The following is a 6883-nucleotide window of genomic DNA, read 5'->3' as shown; positions in this document are numbered from 1 at the left end:
GTCGAGATTCACAGGCCAACGCACGTGGGTTTCTCTCCCTCTCTCTCTCTCTCTCTCTCTCGCCTCGCCCCGCATTTGCAATTGAATGCACTTAAATGCTATTAACAGACAGACATTAGCACATAGTATACATACCACTGCAAACTAAGCATCGGGTCATGTATCAAGACACAAGGATCTCTCCAACAATGGGTATTATGTCTGGTGTGGTATCGGGGTTCAGGTTCACGACCGAGGGTTCCATAGGTGGTGGACGATCTCCGAGCTATCGCACCACTAGTGTAGTGCTCTGCTGCACAACCGGCATACTGTAACAGGTAGAGATATAACTGTACTCTATGTCTATTTGTATATGTCAGATGCGACTCGGTTTGCTTCGCCTTGGCTTGGTTAGTTTGATCCGGTACATAGACGTCCTCGTATGTACATCTCTTGCCTGTGCTGTGCCCACGAATGCCGCCATCAAGGTGGTGCCATGCTCGTTGCTCGCGTACACAGACCGGGGCGAAATAAGGACAACCTACCGTTTAATCACAGAAGCTTCAGGTAATTCTAAGGTACGGTACTGGTTGACCAGGATCTGCAGGAGCCGTATGCACGGGAAATTGCAACCATACTTAAACGGTAATGTCATACAACCATTTGACACGTAGCCACACGTATAGAGGAGCGGCAAATTGTCCTTTGAACCCGGACGCGCGAGATAGGAGAATCCTCGTTAAAGAACCAGAAGACCTTTACTGAAATTCTCTCGGAAGCTGAGGGAAAATAATAAACCTTGAGCAGAGTAAGCGTGCGAAAGAGAATGTAAACGTAAATTGCATAGGACTTGACCGTAATTAGGTTGCAGAATTTCTGGGGGTTACACTAGACGTGGATCCTTCTTATGAAACCAGATTCGCGTTCTGTTATGACAAGGACTATAGATTTTTCCAAATCGACAAGGCGCGACACAGACAGTGTGGATTTTGATTTTATTCCTAAACATAATTCCGTAATGTAGCCATGAGTTAATTATCTCATCGCAACATCAGTGTAGATACAACATTTTTTATGGGTACTGTTGGGCTACCGATAAGCTACAGCTAATGTTGGTTATGGTTAGTCGATATTTGAAGTCGCTGAGTTCCCATCGTTGGATTTTTTTCCGAAAAATACCTTTTGCACGGACGGTTGAATTACGTTGCGTGTAAACAGAAGCCAGGAGCTTTGGTTGAGTGGAATGAGCGGAAATTGAGGAGCTGACGATTACTAACGAACCTCGCGTCACCGCCTCGGGCGGCAGGATAACAATTAACAAAGGCTTGAAAACAACAAATTAAGTATCTCATCAATTATCACCTCCGACACGAATAATTACTCCTTCAGCTTGGAGAGGAATGGGGAAGACGGAGAATCAAAAGGGGTTTGAATCGGAGTCGAGAAGCAGAATTTTCCACTTTCGTACATCAGTTAGGAATTTTGGTGGAAAATCTTTTGAGCCGGTTTATAACACCCGACTCCCCCGTGCCGGCTTTTCAAATTCTGTTCCCCTATAAGCGTGAAATCAAATAATTAGAAAATACCAGACGACGCGAAGCGTCTGCCTCCCTATAAATCAAATACGGCCAGAATTTCCAGTGATATGGGTAACTCGGTATAACGTCGGGGGAAGCTAAGGGCACGTCTGTCATTCCGCGTTGGAGGGCCAAAGGGATGGATGTCCGTTGCTGCATTGTTCGCATTGTTGCACTTCTGACACTGACGCCGCTTTGAGGAGGGTTACCGATCGACGTTCGCCCTAACCAGAATTCCGCAATGCCTCGGGATCAAATAAAACTTCTCGCTGGTTGCAAGAGCTGATATAATACCAAACAGGGACATAATACCATGAAACAGGGTGAAGATTTCGTTTTCTGCAAATCTGTGTCAGTCCATCACACCGTATTAGTCTGAATTTGGGTGTAACAGTTACACAATACATATGTATTGAGATCCGCTTGTTCAATGGAAATATTGAAAAAATAAAAGGGAATTCAAATTTATCAAGGTCCGAACGACGTTGAAGAGTATCATTATTCTTTCTTCATCCCGTTCAATCGATTGGATATCATTCAGGTATAATAAAAATCGATTGTGTACCGGGTGTAATTCATACTGTGTACTTGGTACTAACGATAACGTTCAGGCAAAAAAACTGCATTTGCTACAAAGTTGCGAAAATAACGTTATACATTTTATTACATCAACAACGTGCTAGCAAATTCACAATAACTGGCACAGTTTAAGCTCGTAACTGAGCAGCAAAATAGGGACACAGCTCACTGCGATTTTGTCGTAATTAATAAATCTGCGGCTGTTTGACATTGAGCAATTTTTCGAACCGTCCTCGAAACCCCAAAACAGTATATTAATTAAAATCCACGTTGAACAAGGAAGCTGCTTTTGAAAGTAAAAAGTGCGAAACAAGTAACCAAAATGGCGTGATGACAAAGACCGTTACACGATGACAAGCGTGACTGGGAAATTTTACAGCAACGTTGCCTAACATTTTATAAAATTCCTTCCCACCCTTTTCTGAGTGATTACCCCTTTTTTTCTGACCAAGTGTCCAGCCCACCGACGATCAGAGAGATTTGCACTCTTTATCTTTTGCAAAAAGTTAAGTGTACCCTTTTTGATTAATGCATACATATTTTACGCCAAGTTCAGTAAAGTCGCGCATACTTCGCCATGATGTTTTTTTTTTCTTTCTGTGCATGAGACCACGGATCTGATGTAATATTAAATTCGATTCCATTGTGATGTTTTTCTTCCGTCATAAAACAGTAACTCTCAAAATAATAGCGGTTCACTAACAACGATAGTATCCCAGGTCGATCTCTCCGCGTTGATTTCTTTAGTAATACGTTATAGTAGACTAAAAACTAAGCGACATGTATTTTTTATCGGCCGTTCAACACTTTAAGGGGGTGAACCACCCTCCAAAGTAAGGAATGTCAAGGGGTGATTTGGCAGTTTCACTCGCAGAAACGTAATATTTTTTAACCAATCCAACTGGAAAAGTTTTCCTATAACGAGTAATGAAAAATCTAATTCTCTCAGTTAAAAAAAAAAAAAACTGCCAAATCGCCCCTTCACATGCCTTACTTTGGAGGGTGGTTTCACCCCCTTAAAATGTTAATGGCAGGTACGAAAAAAAAAAACGCCTAGTCGATACTCTACGAAAACATATTACAAAGGAAATCAAATCGGAGAGATCGACCTTGGATACTTTCCTTGTAAGTTGTAACTTGTCGTTTTTAACAACCAACCCTTCGGCAACATTGAAACATCTCGCAGGTGTTCTAGTAGAGCTTGCGGAACAAGGAGCGTAGAAATCATCCTCACCTTGATGGTAATCGGAATTAAGATCTACAGGCAATTACGAGCAGATTGACAAATTAGATTGCGCGTTGTGTTTCATTGGGTGTGCGCTTCCGTTAACACGCCGTGATACGAGATCCTGGCACGCAATATCAAGCCTAGATGTTACACGTAGCTGATACTTACGCCCACACGGCCAGACGGCGTTTCACGTTTATGGGAGACCGAGACGAAGACACGAGATACTCTTTTGACTGGTGATTTCTACCGGAACTGATAACTCCTGCCCTGAGAATTTATTTGTTATTCAAATCGCCAGGAATCGGATAACGAAAAATACACGCTCGAGGATCATGTTTATGCATTTTTATATTCGTTTGTTCAGTCCCGCCGCATCGTTCTCGCCTCAGAATCTGCACTTTGCGGGGTGAGGAGAGAGGAAAAAATGTAAACGTTGAAAAATAACAACTTTTGCTAATGGCCTTAGTTTCTTACTGCTAAAAGTGAGTGCATAACAAAACCTGTCGTTATTAATATGCAGACAACGGTTCGCCCACCGGCAAAATACGTGGCCCTGCATTCATCTCGATCCTTACCTGTGTGACAACGGAAAATTTGACAATTACAATTTTAAGGGTGAAATAAATTGCTAAACTCGGTGCAAAAAATTCAGCTCACCCCACGCCATCGCGCGTAATCCTTTACCACGGTTTTACGTAAGCTCTGTGGAATTTTTTGCCCTTTATGAGAAAAATTTATCGCATAGTTCGGTGTTAACCTTGCGGTCAGAACACCAGGTTGAATATTTGGCGGTATGTTGGAGGAAAAAAAATGTCATTGTCAATCCACGGTCATCTCTTTATTGGATTTTCAAACCCGAACATCAAAGCCTGAAAATATAATATCAGTGCCAGGAATCTGTCGTTTATTTTGAATTAATAAACTGTATAAATAACAGCTCTTGTTTGATTTTAACGCGAAACAAGTGACTTGCGGTCAGACATTACCACTAATTCTCCATTCAACGTAGAAAGACCCGCAACACATCAAAATTTTGTTTCATATATACATGTATATATATATATTATACTGCACATATATATATATATACAAAGGTCTATGTGCAAAAACTAATTTCTATTGTATAAAAGGACAATGTGTCAAACCTAGACTGTTTATGTTTACATTACGCTCTTATGTGTCCAGAGCGATAGCCAATAACTGATTCTCGTTCAGCGCCTGAGTTCGTCAGTCTTGTCGAATATTTGAGAGAAGGAAGACGTAGTAAAACTGAAGCCTTGGTGAATACAATCGCAAGTTAATAACCCATTCCGCGTAGAACACCCGGTAATAATGAAATGGGTAAGTGCATTCAGATTTCAATCTCTGACAGGATATAATTTGTGAAAAAAACATTTGGCTTTGTGGCTGATTCTAAGCTAACGAGTCCGCAAAAGGATCTGCACGAACGTAATTAACATTAGGAGTAACACCTCTTTGATAAATCGTTGGACGATCGAAGTGATTTGAGGGTCTATAAGCCGCCGGTTGATTGTGTCTTCGATTTGCATAGAAGCGGACGGTGGCGCCGGGTGTAATCCTAGGTTGAACGTCGGTATAACGGCTGTATGGTTGAATTATGTGATCGTTATTTGCATATTATTGCGCAGTCGATAAATGATAATTCATTTAAAATTCGATGTGTACGTTCCGGCCCCGCGTTCTGAATTAACAGCGAATTTAATTAAACTCGTGCTTGATTCTTCGCCAGCTGCAGCAAGTCTTGCAATCCGGCTAGGATTAGACGCCATATACGTATACGTACATATGTATATACTTTATCTAACAAACTCACCACCCTAATGAACTACGCGCATTATACGTGTCACGCTGAAGGGGATATTCATCACCGCAGAATGCACCTCGGTTCATCCTTCAATCCAATTGGCCCAGGCAACCGCTAACGCGAAACGTAAATAAGCATAATTGAGCAGCCACGTTGAGGTTCGCCGCGGAATTGCACCGTTGCAATAGTTATGCTCTTGTCTTTTGAGGAGGTTCCGCATCCGCAAAGCGGTCGGATTGAAAGAAAAATTCAATCTGAGAAGACTGAAATTTATCTCGAGAACCAAGGAGTCAGGATTTTCAGTTCAGAAAATCAATTAAACTGATCGGTCTGAATGAAAAATGAACTTAATTACCAAGAAATGGTGGTAAAATTCTTGTAATAATCAAGGAAAGTATAACTAGTATCTATAATATTGATGAATTCACTGCGAGAATTTCAAAAAAATTAGTGAACACTTGTCGAAATCATGAAACTTTCAAAATATTGTGCATATTTTTATGAGGAAAGATAATTTTCTACCGCGGCATAGCGAGATTTTTATTAAATCTACTCGGGGACGAACTCCTTAAAATTTATGAAACTTTAATATCAACTTTCTTTTGTGCAAAGCAATGAAGGAAGGTTTTTTTGAGAGAGGATTTCCGCATCACCAATTTTGCGAAGGTATATATGGAACTTATCTAAGTCGCTGAGCGCGTTTAAAACTGTCCCACAGAGGATTTGGCTGCTTTGAATTTGCAAATTTTGGTACGCGTATCTGTAATACCTCTTATCAAAGATGGTTGATCGCGAGTCAAATCTGCGATTATCTTTCATCCGTCGTCGAATATCCGACGTCAGGCGATAATTCAATAAAAGTGAATTTCCCACCGTTGCGTAAATATCCAGATTACCTTGGAGAGGCAGCCCGTGGAACAGCTTTTATGTGACGACGCGATGTTTGTGTAAAGGATATAATATTTCCCACGATTCTTCGATTATATTTTCGGATTTGGAACAGCCTACGCAGATACGGCGACACGCCAACCAAATCATGATTTATGCCTGTACATAAATCATCCGTGATTCGAAAATGTATAATGCAGTTGATCCGTGTGATTTTAAATAATACATGACATTTTATACGCTTTGCGTTTTTATATTTGATTCATTCAAGCTGAATAATTAAAGATATTCACAAATCAATGCGTAAGGTTCTTTCACCTTTTTTCGAAGCCTGGTAACTGTTGAAATTTCGTAAAAACTATAAACGTTAAATAATAATAGTTCATCATAACTTGATCAGATTTTCAATTCGAACCATCACACGAAAGTTCACTTCAAATATGAAAATTAAACTACGATATGGTTGAATGAATAACTAAAGCTGATCAAATTTGTAAAAATCTACGTGATTTCAACTCTCTGGTAACTCATCATTTTAAGTGTACAAAACCTACGATAAACTTACCATAATTTCCAAAATAGTAGTTCGAAAAGTTTGTTGGTGGAATTTTACATGAATCTTCAAGCTGCTTCGAAAAAAAAAACACTTTACGAAAGATTGGTTCGATCAAGTGAATCCAGATTGGATTGTATGTGAGCACCGAGACGCAATACGATGTATTATAGCCTGTCCGTCGATCAGTTGAGAAGTCAAGTACCCAGGTATTGGAATTTTAACTCGCTTCGTGTTCGTTCACAAGAGTT

The sequence above is a fragment of the Neodiprion lecontei genome, chromosome 1, assembly GCF_021901455.1.
Source record: "Neodiprion lecontei isolate iyNeoLeco1 chromosome 1, iyNeoLeco1.1, whole genome shotgun sequence".
Taxonomy (NCBI): domain Eukaryota; kingdom Metazoa; phylum Arthropoda; class Insecta; order Hymenoptera; family Diprionidae; genus Neodiprion; species Neodiprion lecontei.
This window is presented reverse-complemented; position numbering follows the sequence as displayed.